General features: G+C 47.7%; 1 protein-coding gene across 8 annotated transcripts in view; it reads right to left on the bottom strand.

Annotated features, from left to right (window-relative positions):
- Nucleotides 1-26,667, bottom strand: part of SUSD6 (sushi domain containing 6) — a 133,449-nt gene that overhangs the window by 79,038 nt on the left and 27,744 nt on the right. The window contains exon 1 of one of the 8 annotated variants that reach the window (XM_029060007.2): nt 5,136-5,176. The exons of the other annotated variants lie outside the window; for them this stretch is intronic. The gene's annotated coding sequence lies outside the window, so the exon portion shown is untranslated. Of the gene's footprint in view, nt 1-5,135; nt 5,177-26,667 lie in introns of those variants that run through there. 8 annotated transcript variants of the gene reach the window in all.

Genomic DNA, 26,667 nt, shown 5'->3' with positions numbered 1-26,667 from the left:
GAGCTGTGGCGTTGCCACTGAGCCACCTGCCACCAGCGGGGTTGTCTGTGAAGTGGCCACACCCTATCCAGTCAACAAACAGGAAGCTCCGGGCAGGGACCTCGTGCTATCATGACGGCAATTAAGCATGGAGTTAATCGATTCTGATCTCCTGGAGCGCATATCATGCCCACCGATAGCTCCTGTCACCATCACTAATCAAACACCACCTGATGTGCCCAAGAGGGTGGCGGGCACGAGAGGATCCCAACAGAGATGGGAGGCTTTCAGGTGGGGAAGCAGGCTGGATATCTATGACAGACGACTCTTCACCTGACCAAACGTAAAGGAAGTCTCAAAATACTTGTCTTCCTAAACAGAAAAACCACAAAGAAACTCTCCTTTTGCCTATTTCATGCTTTCATGCCACCTAATCTAGAATAATCACAGGTCAGAGAAGTCTGCCAATCAGTGTGCCTGGGCCCAATGACAATGTAAGGTAAACCAACAGCAGCAATGCTTTCTTGTTCTAGCAGTGAAGTGAAGGCTATGTACTGGAGATGAAGATGCTTGTTATATATATACATATAGGTATATACATATATAAAGAGAGAAAGAGAAAGTTTAACGATAGATAGATAGATAGATGATAGATAAAAATGGGCTAGCAAATTTTCTTCTCTGCCAGGCTGAGCTACAAGTAACTCCATGTGGTTTTACAAGGTCAATACTAGGTGAGAATAAACTCTGGAATTCCGTGCCATCTCCTGATTCATGAGGGGGGAACAGAGAACACACAGGATCGAGAGTCATGTCACCCTCCCCGACAAGTATTTACTGAGCACCCGCTGAATGCTCACATTTTATTAGGAACTAGAAGAGGGCAATGTGGTTTAATACAAAGCACAAGAATGGTCAGATCGGAAGCTTCCCATCACCCCCATGAATTTCCTGTGGAACCAAAGCCAGCGATAGTGCTTGGAAAACAGGCACAAATCAGAGCCTTACTTCACCATAACAGTAAAGAAATCCCAGGACTCAGCTGCAAGCTATGACTTTATCCCACAAGCGGTCACTGTGGGCCTAAAAACTCACTCCAATGTTTGCTTTGAACAGCTTGGAAAAGGACTTTATTCAGGTGAAGATTAAGCACTCCTCGCACGCCCCCTTGGACAATAAATGATGGGGGGAAAAAAATACCCAAAAAGTCATGTCCAACCAAAAACCCTGGGCTCTGCTTCAGTCTCCTTCTGGTATGTCGGTGACTGGGTTTTCCTTGCAAGAAAATAATGATGAACGAGAAATCTGGAAATGAGCCTCGACTCCAGAGCCAAAGTCCACCCACCCTCTGAAGGAATGCTCAATCCAAACACGGAAGGCAGGAGAATGCGTTAGACAGCTAGGCAATTCCACAAAAAAGTACGGAATGGATTCCCTCCCTTCTCTCAAGTATTCTCTGTGCCTTTTAAGTGCTCAACAAATACCACTGATGAACTATCTATGATTTGTATATTATGAATTATTTATTTCTATTCATGTCTGTCTCCCCCTCTGGACTGTAAGCTCGTTCTAGGCAGGGAACTCTGTTGCACTGTAAATGCTCAATAAATACCATTTATGTGATGATGATAATCATCGTTCAGCCTAGGTGTACATTTAGGGTGGCAAAGAAATGGTAGAAAGGAAAATGGGAGGATGGGAAGGAAGAGGAGGAGAGAAGCTGGGCCTCTGAATCTGGGGCTGGCACCCCAGGCACTAAATGGGAATCAGTGGCTGGACCACCTTGGACAAATACACTTCCGTCAACAGCAAGACCAATAGAATCACTAAAAAAAAAAAGTCAGGGTTAAAGACTTTGTTAAAGGACAATGAAAAAGCTGCGAGGGAGGAAGACAAAGCTCACTTCTCCTTGAAACTCCACAGGGGAGGCTCCTTGCTTCCTTGTGAGTCAGATATTTGCAGTGGGGATTGAGGCTGCCCCGAGGAGAGAGTCGGCTAACTTCCAAATGATTCATCTTTACCCTTCCTTCCTCTGGGTGCCCCATGGTGGCAGTAATTAAGTTTGGGGTTCTTGTCACAGGGCAGACCTCTCCAAATCCCAGGACTCCTCCCCACCAACCCCAGGCCTGTGCCCTTCATGCTTGCAAGTAGAGACTCACCCTCATTCATTCAATCATATTTACTGAATGCTTACCGTGGGCAGATCACTGTACTAAGAGCTTGGGAGAGTACATACAGTAATAGACATATTCCCTGCCCACACCGAGCTTATGGTCTATCACCGCGACCCCTGTTCCCTGTTGGGTTCGGATGGGGTAGGCAGTGGGCTCTGTCTTCTGCACGCCAACTCAGCGGGCCAGCTTGTTTCTACACGAGGACTCATCCGTGCTTGTCTCGGATCCCGGGGGCGGGGGGGAGGGAGGTGGTCCAAGACCTAGGGCAACTTTTCCAAGTGACAGCCGAGAAGGAGCTGCGAGAAGGGGCTCGTCTCAAACGTCCACAGTTTGGGCTTCGGATGTCGGTGTCCGGCTTCCATCCACGGACAGGGTGAGGGAGAGGGAGATGCTCTCGGGCTGGCCTCTGTTGCCTTTTGCCAATTTGGGTCCTGGACTCACCCGGGACAAGAGCTTGACTGTGACCAAAGACATTGGGCACAGGGTCCCAGTAGGGGGGCAGACGGGACAGAGGATCCTGGTCTTCTGGAGCTCAGGGCAGAGAGCAGTCTGTGAGATAAGTATCTAGGAGAGTACAAAAGACTAAGAAGATATAATCCCTTTTCTCAATGGATTTACAATCTAATAGGGCAGTCGGGCACAACATTCTTTACAGTTAAGAAGGAAACAGGAATGGAAAGATGGATAAGTGCCCACTAAAATAATAGAGGACATAAGTCAATATGTTCCTAAGAGGAATTCACACTTCCTCTACAGAGAGCTGAGATAATAGCTGGAAGTCAGGATCTAGGGAAGAAGAAAATTAAATTGGGAATCCCTCCTGGACCAAGTGGGATTTCAGAAGGGCTTTGAAGGCAGGGAGAGCTAAGAGCTTGGTTGGCTTGGAGGGACGAGGGGTTCCAGGCAGGGGGCGGGGGCGGGCACTAATACGGTACACTTGAGAGATCGCTATAGTGTGGGCCTTAGAGGAACAGCTGAAAAGGGCAGATGTCTAAGAAGGAGAGAACCGGTGGGCAGCCTTGAAGCTAGTGGTCGGAAGGTTTTGCTTCAGGTGGGAGGAAATGGCTAGCCATTGGAGATTTGTGATGAGGAGATTTATGATTTATGATCTGAAAGGATTAAAGTTTGACGAAAATGACCCAGGCTGCAGATCCAAGTGTTACGCGGACTTGAAGGGGGAGCGGTTGGAAACAGGAAGATCAATGAGGAGGCGGATTCAGTACCCTCTTTGGAAGGGACGAAGGCTTGGCCCTGGGAAATACGGTACAGAAAGCCCTGGCGGGATGTAGCCACAGAAGGTGAGGATTCAAAGGTAGGAAGCCATCAAAGAGGACACTAAGGATGCGGGCTTCTGGGACGAGGAGATTGGTGGAATTGATAGCAGAGATGGAGAAAGTAGGAGGAGACTAGGAGGAGGAAAGATGAAAAATTCAGGTTTAGACATATTCAGATTAAGATGCAGGCAGGACATTCACGTGGAGGTGTCCAGGAGAGAGGAGGAAATGTGAGGCTAAATAGGAGAGGTGTGGAGGGTGGGGATCATGAGAATGGGTTGAGGCTGATTTGGGAGCCAGTCACACAGCGATAGTAGGTGATCCGATGCAAGCAGGTGACCTCTCCTCAAAATCAGGCAATGGTATCTCTTGAGTGCTTACCTTGGGCAGAGCACTGTAGTAAGTAAGCGCTTGGGAGAGTAAAATCCAGAGTTGGTAGTTACGCTCCCTACTCACTAGGAGCTTACAGTCTTCAGAGTGAGTAAAAGTACGGAACTCGGGCCTTATGTGATGAGAGGGAAGAGAAGAGCCAGAGGTTGAATCTGCAAAGCAGCACTTAGAGGGGCAAGAGGAAAACAGGGTGAGCACAAGATCAATAAAAGCAAAGTGAAAGAACATTTCCAAGAGTATAGAATGTTGAACAATAATTGTGGCGTATAATAAGTGCTTGCTATGTACCAAGTACTACACTAAGCACTGGGGAAGATCATCAGGTCCCACATGGGGCTCACAGTCTAAATAGGAGTGAGAATACGAATGAATTCCCATTCTGCAGATGAAGGAAGAGAGGCCCAGGGAAGTGAAACGACTTGCCCAAGGCCACACAGCAGGGGAGTGGCAGGATCAAGATCAGAACCCAGGTCCTCTGACTACCAAGTCTGTGCTCTTTCCACTAGGCCACTCTGCTTCCCCAACAGTGTCTAAGGTGGGCGAGAGGTCAAGGAGGACTAAGAGAGAGTAGAGCCCAGGGCTCGGCTATCAGGAGAACGTCAGTGATCCTGGAGAGTGTGGTCCTCTCGATGGAATGAAAGGGACAAAAACCAGACGTTCAGTAGAACAAGAACGTTGGTGGAGAGTAAGTCATCAGAATAAATGGGGCTCTACTTCATCTCTCGGCAGGTTTATGGTCCACGTACAGGTTGTACCTACTTATCAAAAGGAGAGACCATCTAATGCCCCAACTAATAATAAAATACCCACGGGTACCCCAAGATCATAGCATAGCTGAGAGGAGTTAGACTAGAGAGAGAATAAAGAAGAATGTAAAGAAACTGGAGAAAGAAAGGGGTGAGAGAAAGAACTGGGAAAAAGCCAAACAAAAAGAGGAACAGGAGAACAAAAGAGCTTTGGGTCCCCCACAAGATTTAGCAATGCAGGAGATGGATATGCATGAGGAACTCATGATATGCATGCTTTGTCACATGCCCAAATGCTCATGATGTCATTTCTGCAATGTCGGATTGGATTTTTGAGAATCTAGAGGACCTAGGAGGAAATCACAGCTGGACTACACTTTCTCTCAAATACTAGCCCTTTAAAAGATCATGAATTCTTTCAGGTACAATGTCGCAGAAGATGTGTCAATACCCCGAACAGTTCCCAAGTACTGGGAAAGAGTTAATGTTCTTCCCAGAATGCTTTTCTTGCCGCCAGAGAGGAACTATAGGCACTGGACTTGATTTATCAATGGTATTTGTTGAATGCTTACCGTATGCATAGTTTACTACAACAGAGTTGTAGAGACGTCCCCTGCGCACAACAAGCTGACAATCTAGAGGGGGAGAGAGTTATTAAAATAAATTACAGATATGTACATAAGTGCTGGGGGGGCTGAGGGTGGAGTGACTTTCAAGTGCTTAAAAGGTACAAATTCATAGGTGACACAGAGGGGAAAGGGAATCAGTGAAATGAGGGTTTAGTCAGGGAAGGGCTCCTGGAGGAGATATGATTTTAGGAGGGCTTCAAAGGTGGTGAGAGTGGTGGTCTGTCAGATGTGAACGGAGCAGGAGCAGGAGTGGATGAGGGGTCGGCGGCAAGACAGGTGAGATCGAGGAACAGTGAGTAGGTTGGCATTCGAGGAGCTCAGTGTGAGGGCTGGATTGTAGTAGGAAATCAGCCAGGTAAGATAGGAGGGGGGCACGCTGAATGAGTGCTTTGAAACTTATGGTAAGGAGTTTGTTTGTTGCTGACGTGGAAGGGTAATCCCTGGAGGTTCTTGAGGAACGGGGAGGCGGGGGCTGAATGATTTTGTAGAAAAATGATCTGGGCAGCAGAGTGAAGTATGGACTGGAGTGGGGAGAGACAGGAGGCAGAGAGGTCATCAAGAAAGCTGATGCAGTAGTCAAGGCGGGATAAGGTAAGTACTTGGATCAACATAGTAGCAGCGTGGCTCAGTGGAAAGAGCACGGGCTTCAGAGTCAGAGGTCATGGGTTCGAATCCCGACTCTGCCACTTGTCAGCTGTGTGACTGTCAGCAAGTCAATTAACTTCTCTGTGACTCAGTTACCTCATCTGTAAAATGGGCATTAAGACTGTGAGCTACAAGCGAGACAACCTGATTCCCCTGTGTCTACCCCAGCGCTTAGAACAGTGCTCTGTACATAGTAAGAGCTTAACAAATATCAACATTATTATTATTATTATAGTAGCAGATTGGATGGATAACAATGGATGGATTTTAGTGATTTTGTGAAGGCAGAGGTGACAGGATTTGGGTGACAGGATTTGGTGACACTGAATACGTGAGTTGAGTGAAAGAGATGAGTTGAGGATAATGCCAGAGTTATGAGCTTTTGAGATAGGGAAGATGGTGGTGGCATTTACAGTGATGAGAAAGGCAGGGGGAGGACAGGGTTTGGGAGGGAAGACGAGGAGTTGAGTTCAATATCAGGAAGGGATCAGACTTACATGCAAAATGCAAGAGCTTTGGTAACTTATAAGCAGGCACATAAATAAATCCCATCTGGAAACATGGGCTATTAGGAGATGGGGAGGGGGAAATCTATTAGATGTCACTGGTAGCCAAAAACTATACACCTTAAAATAGTTTTCCAATGCCATTTCCCTACAAGGCTACTCCCCTGATCAGGTCATGTTGACCTTCACTCCAAGCAACAGCATATTTCAATGGAGCTAAAACAAGCAGACAGAAACTTCCATGAAAGCTTGGTAGTTGGACAGGGAATATTGGTTGGACTCAGAGCTCCAGTGTAAATGTCCAAAACTCCACTGTCCAAATCATCATTTTCCCTGCCGTTATCCTTCCAATGTCTATGTCACTCCACCCTCTGGAGGTGAAATCACCAGCCCCGACTTTCACGATTAGGATGTTGCAGCTCGGGAAAGTGACACCTCAATAGAGAGAGAAGACAGTCACCCAAATACCAAATTGCAGAATGTCTCCCTCCCCACACCTGAGAGAAGCCCAATTCAGTTGGTTGTTACTACATGCCAAGGGCCCAAGGGATACCATATTCAAATCTCCCCTCAGTGCCCCAGGCTCTTCAATCCTAGCATTTTCAAGCTTCAGACAATTCAAAACCATCTTAATGAACAAAAACAGGCTGCGTGGCCTAGTGGAAAGAGCACAAGTCTGGGAGTTGGAGGAGCTGGGTTCCATCCCTGGCTCTGTTTTTCTGCTGTGTGACCCTGGGCAAGTCACTTCATTTTTCTGTGCCTTAGTTACCACATCTGTAAAATGGGGATTAAGGCCCGTGTGGGACAAGGACTGTGTCCAATCTAATAATAATAATGATGTTGGTATTTGTTAAGCGCTTACTATGTGATAATAATAATAATAATGTTGGTATTTGTTAAGCGCTTACTATGTGCCGAGCACTGTTCTAAGCGCTGGGGTAGACATAGGGGAATCAGGTTGTCCCTCGTGGGGCTTACAGTCTTAATCCCCATTTTACAGATGAGGGAACTGAGGCACAGAGAAGTTAAGTGACTTGCCCACAGTCACACAGCCGACAAGTGGCAGAGCTGGGATTCGAACTCATGAGCCCTGACTCCAAAGCCCATGCTCTTTCCACTGAGCCACGCTGCTTCTCCATGTGCCGAGCACTGTTCTAAGCCCTGGGGTAGACACAAGGGAATCAGTTTGTCCCACGTGGGGCTCACAGTCTTAATCCCCATTTTACAGATGAGGTAACTGAGGCACCGAGAAGTGAAGTGACTTGCCCAAAGTCACACAGCTGACAAGTGGCAGAGCCGGGGTGATTAGCTTGTATCTAGCCTAGAGCTCAGTACAGTGTCTGGCATATAGCAAGTGCTTAAAAGCCAATTTAAAAAATAATGAATAGCGATGGTTGATTGCTATATCCAGAGTAATCATTAAGCCACTGAACACTTTTCCAAAGTCAATCCATCAATGGCATTTATTGAGCACTTACTGTGTGCAGAGCACTGTACTAAGCACCTGAGAGACCACAATACAAAAGAACAACAAAGCCATTCTACTCCAAATAATATGGCACAATTCAGACAAAAAAAGCCTTAAGCTACTGCTGTTTGTGTTTGCCTGACTTCCTTGAAACTCCACAGGCCTTTAATAAGCTTCCTCTTCTACCATGTTTGGAAGCTTCTCCGTAGCACAAGCTCCGCTCTCCTAGCCACGTTCCTACTGGAGAGAACTTGCTGACGAGTTAACTGGTGGACTGGGTTCATTCATTCATTCAATCGTATTTATTGAGCACTTACTGTGTGCTGAGCACTGTATTAAGTGCTTGGAAAATACAATTCGACAACAAAACAAGTAGAAAGGCATCAACAGCATCAAAATAAGAAGAATTACAGATATATACACATCTTTAATAAAATAAACAAAATAATAAATATGTACATATAATAATAATGTTGGTATTTGTTAAGCGCTTACTACCTGCAGAGCACTGTTCTAAGTGCTGGGGGAGATAGCGGGTAATCAGGTTGTCCCACATGAGGCTCACAGTTTTAATCCCCATTTTACAGATGAGGTAACTGAAGCACAGAGAAGTTGAGTGACTTGCCCACAGTCACACAGCTGACAAGTGGCAGAGCCGGGAATCAAACCCATGACCTCTGACACCCAAGCCCGCGCTCTTTCCACTGAGCCACGCTGCTTCTCAAATGTTGGTATTTGTTAAGCACTTACTATGTGCAGAACACTGTTCTAAGTGCTGGGGGAGATACAGGGTAATCAGATTGTCCCATGTGAGGCTCAGTCTTCATCCCTATTTTACAGATGAGGTGACTGAGGCACAGAGAAGTTTAGTGACTTGCCCATAGTCACACAGCTGACAAGTGGCAAAGCCAGGATTCGAACCCATGACCTCTGACTCCCAAGCCCATGCTCTTTCCACTGAGCCACGCTGCTTCCCCACATATATATATATATACACACACATACAAGTGCTGTGGGGTTGGGGGGGAGTAGAGCAAAGGGAGCTAGTCGGGGCGATGGGGAGACGAGGAGCAGCAGAGGAAAAGGGGGGCTTAGTCTGGGAAGGCTTCCTGGAGGAGGTGAGCTCTCAGTAGGGCTTTGAAGGAGGGAAGTAAGCTAGTTTGGCGGATGTGAGTAGGGAGGGCATTCCAGGCCAGAGGTAGGACATGGGCCAGGGGTCAACGGTGGGACAGGCGAGAACGAAGCCCAGTGAGTAGGTGAGCGGCAGAGGAGCAGAGTGTGTGGGCTGGGCTGTAGAAGTTTCTGGGCAGAAACTCTTCACTATTGGCTTCAAAGCTCTCCGCCAGCTTCTACAGCCCAGAAGTTTCAAGTTTCTGCTTGATGCAAAAGTGGATAGGCAACCACTGGAGATTTTGGGGGGGTTGGGGGGGGGGCGGTGGGTGACAGGCCCAGAGTGCTTCTGTAGAAAGACAATCCGGGCAGCGGAGTGAAGTAGAGACTGAAGTGAGGAGAGACAGGAGGTTGCACACCTTCCCTTTTGAGGGCTGTGCAACCTATGGCTCAAGGCTGCTCTCTTACTGCATCTAGTATCATTTGCTCTTTCTGATTCCCCTCAGGAGAAATGAAAAGAAACAGCTTGGTCAGGGCTAAATTGGTGCTGGGCAAAACCTATGGCAAAACCCAAATTTGCACAAGCCCCCTTACCCCTTCCTGTCACCGGTCTCTCTCTTCTGGAGACAGGAGCTCAAGACTTGCAGTAAGGAGATCTGGGTTCCAACATCAGCTCTGCCACTGGCTTGCTCCGTGATCTTGTGCAAAAAATCTCTTGCTCTCTCTTGGGCCTGTTCCCTCAACCATAGACCACAACCTCTTTGTGAACAGAGAACACCTACCAACTCTGTTATCCTGAGAAGCAGTATGGCCCAGTAGAAAGAGCACAGGCCTGAGTTCTCTGTGCCTCAGTTATCTCATCTGGAAAATGGGGATTCAACCTTACTCCCTCCTACTGCTGAGCCCACTGTGGAACAGGGACTGTGTCCACCCTGATTATCATGCATCGACCCCAGTTCTTAGAAAAATGCCTGACACATCATAAGGGCTTAACAGGTATCATAATTACTAATTATTGCCATTACTGCGCTCTCCTAAATACTTAGTACAGTGCTCTGTATGGTACAGTAAGCACTCAGTAAGTACTAATGATTGACTGATTGATACCCTGCTCTCCCTACTTCTTGGACTGTGAGCCCCACTAGGATGGGGGCTGTCTCCAGTCTGAGTGGCATATTATCTGCCTAAGCCCTGGTTGGTGTTTGGCATAGGGCAAGTGCTTAATAAACAGCATCGTCATTATTAGAGTTACAACCCCAAACCACCCCAGGCCTGTTTTTTTTTAAACCCTCATTCCTTGGGGAGTGGTGGAGGAGTGTATTATTGTCCGTCTTCCCCCATGGGATTGCCAGCTCCTGTAGGGCAGGGATCAGTTAGGTCTATCAACAGCCAGGCCAATTGACCTCATTTAACTAAACCAAATGGGAGGAGCAATGGAGGTGCCAAGTAAGAAACCTACATCTGGGGTCCTCGGGGGGAGGGGGAGCACCCAAAGCAGGTTCAAGCAGGACGGTGCCAGGATCGAGGGCTCTTTCCGAGGGGGAATGTTACCCACCGACCGAAGGGCCGGCTGAGCCACTGAAGGATTTGGCATTTTGAAAATTCAGTCCATTGGTGGTATTTACTGAGTGCTTAATGTGTGCAGAGCACTGGACGACAGGGCTTAGAGGCCCAAGATGAATGAAATCACACGTCAGATAGGCTGATGCAGCTCAGGACTTTCTCTCTCTTCCACCCTAACCCTACAGTGTGCCTTCATTCCCTTCCATCTGGTCTCCCCTACTCTGTCCCCTATCCCCAGCACCCCCTCTTCATTCCCTTCCCCTTAGGCTAGACCTCCTCGCTGCATTCCCATCCAACCCTTCCCTACCCCTCCCCTGTCCTTCATATCCCACTCTCCACGCACTGGTCCCCATCAGCTCATCCCCATTCAACCCCTTCCTACCCTTCACCCCATCCCTACTCCATGTACCTTCCCCACATCCTCAGCCAAACGCGACCTGTAGAACACCCGCTCCATCATGGGGAGGTTTTCCTATTGACCTGTTCCTGCCCCGGTCACTCCTCCTCTTCACCATCATTGAAACCTGGCTCTCCCCAGGTGACACAGTCGCCCCTGCTGCTCTCTCCAGAGGGGGCTTCATCTTTTCCCACTCCCCCAGATTCACTGGGAAAGGAAGAGCTGTTGGCTTCCTTCTCACTCTCCAGTGCCGCTTTTGCACCATTCCACCTCTCCCATCCCTTTCTTTCCCTTCCTTCAAAGCCCATATCAACCACCTCTACCACCTACTCCAGATTCTAATAACGGTCCTCTACAGATCCCCAGGTCCCACCTCCAACTTCTTTTAACTATTTTGATCCCTTTCTCGCATTTCTTCTTTCTCCTTGCCTACATCGATCCTTGGGGATTTCAATATCCACGTAGATATTCCTGATGACCCTTTCGCTGTCCACCTTCCATCACTCCTCAACACCACTGACCTCCTATCTCCATCACATCATCTCTAATCACTGCACAATCTCTACCCTCACCAACTCTGAAATCCCTCTATTTGACCACAGTCTCCTCACCTCCCTTCTTTCTCACGCACGTCCTCCCCACAAATCTGTACTGTTCCCCCAGACACCCAAGATCTTTTAACTCCACCCAATTTTTTCAAATCATCATGCCCCCCATAGCCTCGATACCCAAACTTCTCTTCCTCGATGACCAATATGATGCTCTCAACACCACCTTCTCTACTGAACAACTAATTCGCTTCCCTATCCCTTTGTTGATCTCGTACCACTAATCCTCAGCCCTGGATCACCCCTAGAGACCATCTCCTTTGCTCCTGTGCAAAAACCACCTAGCACTGCTGGTGGAAATCTAGACATCAGACCGATTTTGTCCATTACAAGTTTATCCTTGCATGCCTAACTCTGCCCTCTCCTCTGCCCGCCAAAACCATTTCTCCACACTTATCGACTCCCATGCCCATTCTTCCAGATATTTAACTCCCTTCTCCGGCCCCCTGGCCCCCCGTCTTCCCCATCCCTTGCTCCCAATGACCTGGCCATCTATTTCATCAACAAAATTGACATTATCAGGTGTGATCTCCTGAAAATCTCCCCTGCCACTCTCCAGGCCCTGACCTACCCTCTCCTGCCCCTTTTTCGACTCTCCCACCTTTCCCAGCACTATCTCTAGAGGAAAACTCCTGCCTTCTCTCAAAATCCACCCCCTCCACCTGTGCAGCTGACCCCATTCCTTTGCACTTCATCAAAACACCAGCTCCCTTTCTTCCCTCCCTAACTGCTATCTTCAACTGTTCACTCTCCAATGGCTTCTTCCCCTCTGCTTTTAAACATACCCAAATGCTCAAAAATCCTCCCTTGACCCCATGGCTCCTTCCAGCTATCGCCCCATCTTCCTCCTTCCATTCCTCTCCAAAGTCCTTGAGCAAGCTGTTTTACACCCGCTGCCTCAAGTTCCTCTCCTCCAATTCTCTCCTTGACCCCTCCAATCTGACTTCTGTCCCCATCACTCCACAGAAACCACCCTCTCAAAGGTCACCAATGGCCTTCTTCTTGCCAAATCCAACAGTCTCTCCTCCATCCTAATCCTCTTTGGCCTCTCACCTGCCTTCGACCCTGTCAACCACTCCCTTCTCCTAAAAACATTATTCAACCTCAGCTTCAGTAACTCCGTCCTCTCCTGATTCTCCTCCTCTCTCTCTGGCTACTCATTCAGTCTCATTTGCGGGCTCCTCCTCTGCCTGTCATCCCCTGACTGTGGGGGTCCCTCAAAGTTCAGTTCTGGGTCCCCTTCTTTTCTCCATCTACATTCACTCCCTAAGAAAACTAATTCACTCACATGGCTTCAATAATAATAATAATGTTGGTATTTGTTAAGCACTTACTATGCGCAGAGCACTGTTCTAAGCGCTGGGGTAGATACTGGGTAATCAGGTTGTCCCACATGAGGCTCACAGTCTTAATCCCCATTTTACAAATGAGAGAACTGAGGCACAGAGAAGTTAAGTGACTTGCCCACAGTCACACAGCTGACAAGTGAGAGAGTCAGGATAACTATCACCTCTACATGGAAAACAACTAAATCTTTATCTCCAGCCCTAATCTCTCTCCCTCTCTGCAGGCTGGCATTTCCTCCTGCCCTCAAGGCATCTCTACTTGGATGTCCTCCCATCACCTCAAACCTATGGCTAAAATTGAAATTCTTATCTTCCCACCCAGACCCTGTGCTCCTCCTCACTTTCCCATCACTCTTGATAACACCACCATCCTTCCTGTTACACAAGCCTGTAACCTTGGTATTATCCTTGACTTCTCTCTCTCTTTCCCCCCACATATTCAAGCCATCACTAAATTCTGTCAGTTCTACCTTGACAACATCGCCAAAATCCACCCCTTCCTCTCCATCCAAACTGCTATATTAATGCAAACACTTATCTTAGCCCATCTTGATGATTGTATCAGCCTCCTTGCTGACCTTCCTGCTTCCTCTTTCCACTCCAGTCCATACTCCATTCTGCTGCCCGAAATCATTTTCCTTTGAAAATGTTCAGACCATATTTCCCCAATCCTCAAGAAACTCCAGTGGTTGCACATCCACCACCACCACAAAAACTCCTCATCATTGTCTTTAAAGCACTCACACATCTTGCCCCTTTTTACCTCACCTCACTGCTCTCCTAGTACAACCTAGCCCATACACTTCGTTCCTCTGGTGCTAACCTTCTCACTGTACCTCAATCTCGATAATCTTGCCGCCGACCTCTCGCTCACATCCTACCTCTCCCTCCTCATATCATGCAGATAATCGCTCTCCCCCCATTTTACAGCCTTACTGCAGGCACATCTCCTCCAGGAAGCCTTCCCTGGCTGAGCCCTCCTCTCCTCTTCTCCTACTCCCTTCTGCGCCACTCAACTTGCTCCTTCATTCATCTTCCCTCCCCTTCCCCCAGATATTTTTTTATTTATATTAATGTCTGTCTCCTGCTTTAGACTGTGAGCTTGTTGAGGGAAGGGAATGGATCTGATGTACTGTACTCTCCCAAGTGCTGAGTACAGTGCTTTGCACACAGTAAGCCCTCAATAAAGATGATTATTAATAATAATCATAATATTAGGCAAAAACAAAGTCACACTTCATCCTTAGGTGGTAACATAGCACGTTGAGTCAAGGAATAATAATTATGGTACTCGTTAAGAGCTTACTGTGTGTCAAGCACTGGCATAGATACAAGACAACCAGGCTGGATACAGCTCGTGCCCCATGGGGCTCACAATTTAAGTGGGAGGAAGACCAGGTACTGAATCTCCACTTTATAGATGAGAAAACTGAGGCATAGAGAAATGAAGTGATTTGCCCAAGGTTACACAGCAGGCAAGTGGCAGAGCCAGGATTAGACCCCTGATCCTCTGCGTCCCAGGCCCGGATTCTACCCGCTAGGCCACACCGCCTCCCGATTCTTCAATGGAGGATTCTTTACGGGGAGCGAGGCTTAAGTACCTCACAGTACGACATTTCAGGGGCAGGACCACTGCGAGTTGAAGATCGGGCATGCAAGCCATGATTTCTCTGGCTAGATACCCTATGCCTCCATAATACTCCAATGGGCAAAATGTCTCTTTTGATTGCATTTCTGATTTCAGGCACACATTGTAATCTTGGCTCAGGTAGCCCCGGGCCTGTCTCCAACAGGAGACGCAAACCTGCAACAATCTCATTTTTAATATGGCAGGCGCAAAGGCTTGTATTTAGGCCTAATTGGAGATCTGGAGTTTCTTTTGAGCTAGATCTGTCTCTCTCCCTACCTTGCCAACTGAATAACTTGGATCTACCCTGGTGCTAAAAACCATTCTTGACGCATCTTGATGCCTTAACAAATACCATTGTTATTACTATTATTGACATATGCTTACTACAGTAAATGCTTTTTCCAGAGTCTGAGACATCATAGAAATGAACAGACACACATACAGAGATTGAAAAAACGAGTTTCAAAAAGGCCAGCGGAGTTAATGGAAAACTGCAAGATAGAGTTTGTGGACAGCACCACATCAACCACATCTTGGGCTTTACTCTCCCACGTGCTTATTACAGTGTCTTGCACACAATAAGCTCTCAATAAATACAACCAATTGACCACCACGCTAAGCTGAAGGAATATGAGGCTACTGGGATAATGTGATATTGTAGCATCTGTTACATCCTTACTCTGTGCCAAACACTGTGCTAAGTGCCGTGGTCGACAGGAGATAAGCAGGTTGGACACAGACCCTGTCTTACTTGGGGGTCCCGCCTAAAAGGCCCTGCCTTTCTATTTATATGGGGGACCTACTACACACTTTACAGCCAGTTTTGGGGGAGGCTTCAATCAGTCAATCAACCAACTGGATTTATTGAGTGCTTACTGTGGGCAAAGCACTGCACTACGTGCTTGGGAGAAAGCACGAGCTGGTAGATACGTTCCCTGCCCACAGTGAGCTTAGAGTCTAGAGACTTCATCAGCATCATCCGGGAACCATACTCAACACTAGATGGTAGAACCAGGCAAGCCACAATCCAGCCAGCTCACCGACATGGAAGCTATGCTTGAGCTCCTCTGGGCCCCAGGTGGTTGGTGCATTAACCCAGGCGGCTGCTTTATGAAAAGGTGGTCGCTACCCAGGCAGTTACTCCAACAGGTGACAGCCACCCAGGCGACTACCCTATCAACAGGTGATCGTTACCCCGGCAGCTACTCTAAGAGAAGGTGATAGGAGGGGCAAATGCAGTCCTGGAGGGCAGATGTCTCACTCTCTGAGTGACCCAGCAGTAGATCACTAGGAGATGCTGCAGAAGGCAGTAAGGCCTGACAGGCAGAAATCGGGAGAAAGGTTGCTCTCCTGGTACCAGAGTTTCCCAAGATCGGGAATATAACAATATACAATATAACTCTGCTAAATCGCACTCTCCCAAGTGCACAGCACAGTGCTCTGCACACTGCAAGTGCTCAATAAATATCATTGAGTGATTGATTGATTGATTGATTGGGAAAGGCAGCACCATCTTTCTTGGAGCTTTTATGGCTGCTTGGGTGGTAAGATGCTCTGTGGGTGATGCGTGGGGGAGGCTCATTCAGAAATGCTTTATAAAGTCACATGATAAGTATATAAGTTAGGAAGGACCAGAGAAAACAGCATGGCCTAAAGGATAGAGCACAAGCCTGGGAGCCAGAGAGATCTGGGTTCTCATCCCTGCTTTGCCACTTGTCTGCTGGGTGACCTTGGGCAAGTCAATTCACATCTTTAGGCCTCTGTGACCTCATCTGTAAAATGGAGACTAAGTGTGTGAGTCCTGCATGGCGCATGGACTGTATCCAACTGAATTAGTTTATATCTACCCCAGCACTTTGAATAGTGCCTACACTTTACAAATGTTGAAAAATAAAAAATAAAATAAAATAAATAACAAGGAAGCAGGCTGTTTAAGTAACAGCTGAAAAACTCTTTGGGGGCCCAAAGCTTTCTAGGCCAGGAGGAGTGCCAGTCATGGCTTCTCATCTTTCCTGGAGAATTCAGCTCAATGAACCCCATCCACTAGCCCAAATCGAGTCTGACTGGGGCAGTAATAACAATAATTAAACCAGTGGCAAGGCAGCCTGGCCTAATAGAAACTGCACAGGCGGGGAGTCAAGAGATGCATGTTCTACTCCCAGCTCTGCCAGCAGGCTGCTGTGTGACCTCAAGCAAGTTATTCAGACTCTCTGGACTGGTACCTTTCTCCACTGGATCACCGAGGACTGCAGCCTGGGAGAAGAGAAGTCCAGCTCCCACCGAGTTGCCAAATCCCATCTGCCCCCTCTCCTTCCTAACTTTAGAATGTTCGGAGCCCCTTGAGGGACAGGGACTGTGTCCAATTCTTTCTTTTTTTTATGGCATTTATTAAGTGCTTAATATACACCAAGTACTGTTGGGATACATACAAATAAATCAGGTCAGACACTAAACTAGGACTCCCCAATTTACAGTTGATAAAACGGAGGCCCAGAGAAGTGAAGTGGCTTGTTCAAGGTCACAGAGCAAGTAAATGGCACAGCCAGGATTAGAACCCAGGTCCTCTTACTCCCAGGCCCGTGCTATTTCCATTAGGTCACACTGCCTCTCCTCCAACTTTATTCTTTGGAGGTCAGCTACATATTTTGTCCCAATGCTTTACACTCACGTCAGCTTAATAAACGCTGTTACTATTACTATCCCATCTATAGATGGGATAGTAATGAGAAGCAGCGTGGCTCAGTGGAAAGAGCACGGGCTTTGGAGTCAGGGCTCATGAGTTCGAATCCCAGCTCTGCCACTTGTCGGCTGTGTGACTGTGGGCAAGTCACTTAACTTCTCTGTGCCTCAGTTCCCTCATCTGTAAAATGGGGATTAAGACTGTGAGCCCCACGTGGGACAACCTGATTCCCCTATGTCTACCCCAGCGCTTAGAACAGTGCTCGGCACATAGTAAGCGCTTAACAAATACCAACATTATTATTATTATTATTATCTATAATATAGGGCTAAGATATCTATTCTCCAAACCTCTTGGGTCGTGACTTTAGTGTGGGAGGGAGTGCCTCGCCCAATCTGATCACCTGGGATCTGTCCCAGGGCTCGGTACGTAGTGAACTCTTAATACCATCATTATCATGGAACCACCTGAAGAGCTCCAAGTGGCTCTGGAAGTCCAGTTTCGTTCTCCCACCTCCCTCTTGGCACCCGTGCCAAGTCTGACCTTGGATGTCTGAAGGTGACCCTCGGATAGCTGGCTCTGAAAGGATTTGGCCCATGCCTGATTGCCAGAGTTCTGACAAATGACTCATTTTGAGGTTGTGAGCCACCTGTGAATTTGCTCCCAGTGCTTGGTACAGTGCTTTCTCCGCACATAGTGAACACTGTCCCCCAATCTGATTTCTCCCCAACCCTTTCTCCCAGCCAGGTTTTCAATCAAAAAGCAGCATGATCTAATGGAAAGAGCATGAGCTTGGGAGTCAGAGGACCTGGGTTCTAATCCCAGCTACCCCATTTGTCTGCTGTGGGACCTTGGACAAATAACTTATCTGTGCCTCAGTTTCCTCATCTGTAAAATGGGGATTCAATACCCGTTCTTCTTCCCCTTTTAGGACGGTGAGCCCTACATGGGAGAGGGAATGTTTCCTACCTGACTGGCTGTCTTGTAGCTCCTGCAGCGCTTAGTCCAGTTCTTGGCACAGAACAAGCACTTATATGCCATCATCATTAATAGCAGTAGTAAAAGAGGTATTAAAAATCCCATACAGAGGGGAAGCAGGTGTCACCTTTTGTCCTGCCCACCTTTCCTCTGTTGGTCTCTGCTTGTTCCCGCCCCATTAGCAGCAGCCCCTAGTCTGGCTGGAGCTCAGTGACCAGCAAAGCAAATGGGAATACTGGAACAGAGACAGCAATGCAGTGATAAATTGTTGTGGGCAGGGAACACGTCTGCCGACTTTTTTTTTTTAAATCAATCACGTTACTGAATGCTTGTTCTGGGCAGAGCACTCTACTAAGTGCTTGGGAGAGTACAATACCACAGAATTAGCTGACATGTTCCCTGCCCACATCGAGTTTCCTCGTGGGCAAGGAACATGTCAAGCACTTTGTACAGTGGTCTGCACAAAGTAAGCACTCAATAAATATGACTGAATGCAAGTCTACAAACTCTGTTATAGGGTACTCTCCCAAGTGCTTAGTTCAATGCTCTGCACACAGTGAGTGCTTAATAAACACGACTGATGGACCGACTGATGTACCAACAGACAAAACAGGGAAAGTACCATTAATTCTCTACAGACTGTTACTGACAATGTGTCAGAGAACCTCGGACTTTTTTTTAAATCCTAAACTGGCAAAAATACCACCTAACCGGAGAACGATGGTCCCAACCACACCTATCAGAGCGAGAATTTAGGGTGAAGAGGATTTAATGCAATTTTATCATCTGATTAGGGAGGGTCCAGGGGCAGGGAACGGGGTGGAAGGGGAGGGGGAAGAGGGGTGTTCCACACTTATGGCCGTGGGCTGGATCCTGTCTAGAGAAAGGAATCTGGGATGAATGTGTGAAGCATCTGTGTCCAGGACGGGTTCCTACCCAGATCTATATTTGTCGTAGCAGGGCTGGGGGGCAACTGAGGTGAGACTCCTCTCTCTGTTCTTTCCTTCTGACCTTCACGTCCCTACACTGGGCCCTCCGGAGAAAAGGTGGGGTGAGGAGGCCCTCAGTCTCCCTCATGGGCTCTCCACCCTCAGCCCCAAACTTTGGTTGCCATGTCCCATAGGACTCACCTCTGTCTGCAACTCTTTATCACTCTATTTTTCTCAGAAAACTCTGGCGTGGGTTTGTCTCATACCCAAACCTGCCTCACCAGCTCCAATCTCTCTCACCTATGTTATATCACATCTCCTCTTGCCTTCGGTGCATCTCCACGTAGCCGACTACTTCAGCACCTTAAAGTCAACTGGTCAAGAGCTAAGCTTGCAGAAGCTTGCAACCCTGTGGGTTTTTTTGATTCCTCCTTGTCTTTTAAGCTCCCTTGAGGGCAGATATCAGGTCTGCCAACTCTGTTGGATTGTACTTTCCCAAGTGCTCAGTACACGGCTCTGGGAACAGTAAACACTCAAAATATACCAATGGTTGAATGATTGATGAATTTTACTTCCCACCTACAGTTAATCTCTAAATCCTGCCTGATAGTTACTGGATCCACCCCATCTGCTGTATCCTGTGGTCACAGCCCTGGTTCAAGCCCTTATCAGGTCCCTCCCCACCCCCGGATAAATGCCACGATCTCTTTTCAGTTCCCTCATCTGTAAAATGGAGATTAAGACTGTGAGCCCCAAGTGGGACAACCTGATTCCCCTGTATCTACCCCGGCGCTTAGAACAGTGCTCGGCACATAGTAAGCGCTTAACAAATACCAACATTATTATTATTATTATTTTCTGGCCTCCATCTCAAGCCTCTCTCTTCTTCAGTCTATCCTCTATTCAGCTACTCAGATCAACTTAAAATTCTCATCACGCCTCACTTTCCCTCCTTCAAAAACCTCCATAGGCTACCATTATCTCCCTCCATTAAACAAAACCCCTTGCTTAACCTTGCTTGGATCCAAGAGTTTTCAACAGCTCTCTTTTGCCTTGGCAAATTACCCTGCCCTACCCCAGTTTACACTTTTTTTGTTTTTTAATGGTATTTGTTAAGCACTTACTATGTGCCAGGCACTGCACTAAGTCCTGGAGTAGACATGAGCTAACCAGGTTGGACATAGTCTATGTTCCACATGAGACTCACAGTCTTAATCCCCATTTTACAGGGTCCAGAGAAGTGATGTGACTTATCCGAAGTTACACCACAGACATGCGGCAGAGCAGGGATTAGAAACCAGGTCCTCTGACTCCCAGGCCCATGCTCTATTCATGCTCTTCATTCTTCAGCCTCCTAACTCTACCACCCAACTCATTCTTCTCTCTCTAACCCACTCCTCACACTGTTCCTTCTGCAAAGGACTCCCTCCCATCTCCAATTCAACCATACGTAGTGAGCACCTGCTATAGGCACGGCCCTTAAAACAGTGCTTGACACATAGTAAGCGATTGACAAATGCCACTGTTATTATCCTCTATACTACTTGAGGAGTACAGCCGTTATAGGAGATAGCATCCTCGTCCACAAGAAGCTTATGCTCTCACTGACCAGACAGACTAAAACAAAGTGTACAGCAGAAGGAAGAAGGGTTCACTTAGAGTATGAAAATTTCTACCTACAAAATTGTAATGCCTTACGGCAGGGCCAAAATGTTACGACACAAGTAGTAGGAAGGATGTAAACCTGGGGAGAAGAAATGTAAATCAGGAAAAGCCTTCTGGTGGAGATGAGATTTGAGAAGGGCCCTGAAGAGGGGAGAGCTGTGGTCCAGCAGAGTTATAGAGGGAAGAAGATCCAGGGGGGCAAGAAGCATGTGAGCAAGTGCTCTGATACTCGCCCCAGCTCCACAGCACTGATGTAGCTATCTTTATACTCTACTACTTCCTCTATCTGCAGTTGTCTGCCTTACCCATGGACCAACAGTTCCTTTTGGTACTACTGCATGGTACTTTCCCAGGTGCTTAGTACAGTGCTCTGCACAAAGTAAGCACTGATACATACCATTAACAGACTGTTTGATAGGTTGGAGACAAGACAGTAGTGAACAAGCACAGTGAAGAGGTCGAGTGGAGGATGTGAACTGAGGCGGGGTAGAAGGAGAGAGTGGAGAGGAAAGAGAGAGGGAACTGATGGAGTACTTTAAAGCCAGTGGCCAAGAGTTTCTGCCTGACTCCAAGATGAATAGGTAGCCATTGCAAATTTCTGACCAGTAGAAAAACATGTGCAGAAAGACACCTTAGAAAGGTGACCCAAGCAGCAGAGTGAAGTCTAGACTGAAGCGGGGAGCAGCTGAAGGTAGGATGACCAGTGAGGAGGTTGACACAAGTATTCAGGATGGGTGCCTACACTAGCGTGCTCATGTGAATCGAAAAGGAAGGATGGATCCAGTAAATGCTGTGGCTATAATTAATCAACCGTATTTAATGAGTGTTTACTTTGTGAAGAACAGTGTACTAAGCGCTTGGAAGAGTGCATACAACAGAATTAGCAGAGAGATTTCCTGCCCAAAATGAGATAAAAAAGGGCAAGATAGACCGGATGTGAGAGTTAAATCCTCCTACTTAATAATTATGGTATTTGTTAAGCGCTCACTCTGGGTGGGGCACTGTTCTGAACGCTGGGATGGATACAAGCAAATTGGGTTGGACAGAGTCCTTGTCCCACATGGGGCTCACAGTCTTAATCCTCAATTTACAGATGAGGTAACTGAGGAAGAGAGAGGTTAAGTGACTTGCCCAAGGCCACACAGCAGACAAGTGGCAGAATTTTGATTAGGACCCATAACCTTCTGACTCCCAGGCCTGTGCTCTATCCACTACACCAGGCTACTTCCCTCAACTGTGAGCCCCACGGGGAATGGGGACCAGGTCCAACATGATTAACTTGTATCTACCCCAGTTCTTAGAAGAGTGCTTGAAACATAATAAGCGCTTGAAAAAGACCATCCAAAAAGACAAAAAAAAGTGAGGGACCAAGAATCATACAGGCTTCAAAGACAGATATGTCTTGACGCCTCTGGACAGAAAGTGGACAGGATTTGAAAGGGAAGATGACGTGTTCAATTTTAAAGATATTGACTTAAAGGTGCCAGCCGGATGGCCACATGGCAACGTCCTGGCGGCAAAGAGACATGAGAGGCAGTGGAGGAAGCAAGAGGTCAAGCATACTGAAGACCTTTTGAGAATCATCCCCAGAGATATGAGAGTTGAAAACACAGCCAGAGATGAGAAGAGTGGGGACGTGAAAGAGAGTTAGGGGTTGGGGGTGGAGGAGGAGCCAGAGAAGATAGAGAGGAAAGAGCGAGCAGACTAGTAAGAGGCAAACCAGGCCGGAACAGGGTTGCTGACCATGATTAGATAGCATTTCCAGGAGGAGGGAGTGGTCCACAGTATCAAAGGTGGACTGGGGGAGAACGGTGACCAGCGAATTTGAAGTGCTGTCTCAGTGGAGCGGAGGGGGAAGAAGACAGACTGTAGCAGATCACAACAGGAGCTACAAGAGAGGACGTGGATGCAGCCACCAACACCCACCAGTTGGAGGAGTCTGGATGGGCAGGGGAGCTGGCTCACCTGGGCTGGGGAAAGTAGACCCCAAGGGGAGGAGGGATGTGTGAGTGAATCCATGAAAACAACTTATGAGGCCTTGCAGATGCTCAAGGGAAGAGGGGCCCTGCTGTAAGCAGTTGGGAGACAAAAGAGAGGATGGCCAGCCCAGCCAGGAATAACGAGCTTCTCCCCGCCCAACTCTGACTGCAAGAACATCTGCTACTCGCCAGAAACACCATCTGGCCTATTTCTGATAAGCCTTCTCAGATGGACTACAAAAGGCTCACAGAAGGTTGGTTTCCCAGAGGGACAGAAAAGTTTCAGTGCTTCCAACCCCACCACCCTCGTGTCTGCTATTGGAAATTGCTCTTTAGGATGGAAATTTGAAAAAAGATCATAAAACTTCCAGCTTAATTGCTCCCTCAAAAGGGTCAGCCATCACCATTTTGTCTTAAATATGGAATGTACTTCGGAGTGTCCTCTTTAAAAAGAGACCTGGTAGTTTTCCTATAATGAGGGAGAACCGAGAGTCACCAGAGTGGGCTGGTATCCAGGAGGTCAAAGCACCCGAGACCCAGGCCCTTTTAAAATTGGTGCCAGGCAGGCTATGGGTTTCCTGGCTTCCTCGGTGTTGTTTTGGAATCATCCAGGTGCTGCAGACTTCCTCCAGGGTCTCGGAACAAGAAGCAGTCAAGAAGCAGATCCCGGAGGATGAGAGAGACAGGGAGAAGGGTTGGGTGCACTGCAATTTTGTTTGTGTGATTCTCGGTGGCCCCTGACTCGGAAGAGAGGACAGGAAGGCGTCTTCCTGTCCAAAAGGCGGCTTCTACCTGCAGGATTTCCAGAGAGGTGCCCTCCTTGCTCCGTGTCCACGTCATCAGGGTGCTGCAAGTCGCTCAGACGGGATGACCGCCCCCATCCCAGACCCCAGTGCCTGGAAAGCATGTCAGAAATACCGACCAAAGCCGTCGGAACTGTCCATCATGACTTGGCACGCAACCTGTCTCTCTGAAACCTGTGATCTTGGTATGATCCTTGATACCTCACTTTTTTTTTTTTTGGATGGTACTAAGCACTTACTATGTGCCAAGCACGGTTCTAAACACTGAGACAGATACAAGTCAATCCTGTTGGACGCTTTCCCTGTCCTCCATAGGAATCGCAGTCTAAGTAGGAGGGTTAAACTCTCACAACCAGTCTGTCTTTTAAGTCTTGCCCTTTCTAATCTTGTATGCGGCCCTGGGACCAAAAGTGCTTGATCTGTTAACTCAAGAATGATTGATGGTCATCTAATTCCACTCGGCATTTTGTGCATTTATTTCATGCAAAAGCATGGCAGCAACTTTCCTCCCACCTGCAAAGCCTTACTGAAGGCACATCTCCTTCAAGAAGCCTTCCCCAACTACGCCCTCTTTTCCTCTTCTCCCACTCCCTTCTATGTCACCCTTTCGCTCTCACGGCTTTGACTACCATCTCTACGCAGATGACACGCAGATCTACATCTCCGCCCCTGTCCTCTCCCCCTCCCTTCGGGCTCGCATCTCCTCCTGCCTCCAGGATGTCTCCACCTGGATGTCGGCCCGCCACCTAAAACTCAATATGAGCAAGACTGAGCTCCTCATCTTCCCTCCCAAACCCGGTCCTCTCCCAGACTTCCCTATCACCGTGGATGGCACAACCGTCCTTCCCGTCTCTCGGGCCCGCGATCTCGGTATCATCCTTGACTCGTCTCTCTCGTTCACCCCACACATCCTATCCGTTACCGAGACCTGCCGGTTTCACCTTTACAATATCGCCAAGATCCACCCTTTCCTCTCCACCCAAACGGCTACCTTACTGCTACGGGCTCTCGTTATATCCCGGCTAGACTACTGTGTCAGCCTTCTCTCTGACCTCCCTTCCTCCTCTCTCGCCCCGCTCCAGTCTATTCTTCACTCCGCTGCCCGGCTCATCTTCCCGCAGAAACGATCTGGGCATGTCACTCCCCTTCTTAAACAACTCCAGTGGTTGCCTATCGACCTCCGCTCCAAACAAAAACTCCTCACTCTAGGCTTCGAGGCTCTATATCACCTTGCCCCTTCCCACCTCTCCTCCCTTCTCTCTTTCTACCGCCCACCCCGCACGCCGTCCCTCGGTCTTGCCTATCCCGCCGTCGACCCCTGGGCCACGTCCTCCCGTGGTCCTGGAACGCCCTCCCTCCTCACCTCCGCCAAACTGATTCTCTTCCCCTCTTCAAAACCCTACTTAAAACTCACCTCCTCCAAGAAGCCTTCCCAGACTGAGCTCCTCTTCTCCCTCTACCACCCCCGCTTCACCTCTCCGCAGCTTAACCCTCTTTTCCCCCCATTTCCCTCTGCTCCTCCCCCTCTCCCTTCCCATCCCCTCAGCACTGTACTCGTCCGCTCAACTGTATATATTTTCATTACCCTATTTATTTTGTTAATGACATGTACATCGCCTTGATTCTATTTAGTTGCCATTGTTTTTACGAGATGTTCTGCCCCTCGACTCTATTTATTGCCATTGTTCTCGTCTGTCCGTCTCCCCCGATTAGACTGTAAGCCCATCAAACGGCAGGGACTGTCTCTATCTGTTGCCGACTTGTTCATTCCAAGCGCATAGTACAGTGCTCTGCACATAGTAAGCGCTCAATAAATACTATTGAATGAATACACAGGAATTTGCACCCTGTTCATCTCTCCCTTAGCCTCACAGCACTTTATGTACCTAAGTGTCATTTATTTGATAATAATAATTATGGTATTTGTTAAGTGCTTACTATGTGCCAAACACTGTTCTAAGCGCTGGGGTAGAAACAAGGTAAACAGGTTGTCCTACATGGGACTCACAGTCTTAATCCCCATTTTACAAATGAGGTAACTGATGCCCAGAGACATGAAGTGACTTGCCCAAGGTCACACAGCAGACAAGTGGTGGATCTGGGATTAGAACTCACGTCCTCTGACTCCCAAGTCTGTGCTCTTCATTCATTCAATAGTACTTACTGAGAGCTGGGTGCAAAGCACTATACTAAGCACTTGGGAGAGTACAATATAACAACAAACACATTCAACGAGCCTTCAATGAGCTCACAGTCTGAAGGGGGAGAAAGACATTAATACAAATAAATAACCTGCAGATATATATGTGTGTGCTGTGGGGATGGGAGGGAGGATGAATGAAGGAGCAAGTATGAGCGGTGCAGATGGGAGTGCCAGAAGAGGAGAGGAGGGCTTAGTCGGAGAAGGCTTCTAGGAAGAGATGGGCCTTAAATAAGGTTTTGAGGTAGGGGAATGCAATTATCTGTCTGATATAAGGAGGGAGGGTGTTACACACCAGAGGTAGGATGTGGGCGGGAGGTCCGCGGTGAGAAAGAGAGAGACACACGAGATCAAGGTATAGTGAGAAGGTTAGCATTAGAGGACCGAAGTGTGCTGGCTGGGTTGTAATAGGGGAATAGTGAGGTGTGGTAGGAGGGGGCAAGGTGATTAAGTGCTTTAAAGCCAATGGTGAGGAGTTTCTGTTTGTTGGTTTGTTTGCCTCTAGGCCATGCTGAGATATTCACCCTATCTCCAATCCCACAGCACTTAGGTTCCTATCTTTAAATTATCTAAAATAAATGACTTCTTTATTCTTATTAAGGTCTGTTTTTCCCATCTACAATGTAAGCTCGTTATGGGCAGCGAACGAGTCTGCTAATTCTTTTGTATTCTACCGTCCCAAGGGGTTAATAAAGTGCTCTGCATATAGCCAGTGCCCAATAAATTCCATTGATTGACTGAATGCTTACATTAATGTCTATCTCCTCCTCTAGACTGCAAGCTTGTTGTGGGCAGTGAACATATCTACCAACTCTTTTCTACTGTCCTCTGCCAAGCACTCATAACAGTGCTCTGCACAGAGTAAGCACTCAATAACACCACTGATTGATTTTGACAACCATCACTTTTACCACTCCACACTGTTGCTGTTGATGCCCTTCTATTGACTTTCTTCCAAATCTCCTCCT

Source organism: Ornithorhynchus anatinus, chromosome 1 (genome assembly GCF_004115215.2).
Source record: "Ornithorhynchus anatinus isolate Pmale09 chromosome 1, mOrnAna1.pri.v4, whole genome shotgun sequence".
NCBI lineage: Eukaryota > Metazoa > Chordata > Mammalia > Monotremata > Ornithorhynchidae > Ornithorhynchus > Ornithorhynchus anatinus.
This window is presented reverse-complemented; position numbering and strand designations above follow the sequence as displayed.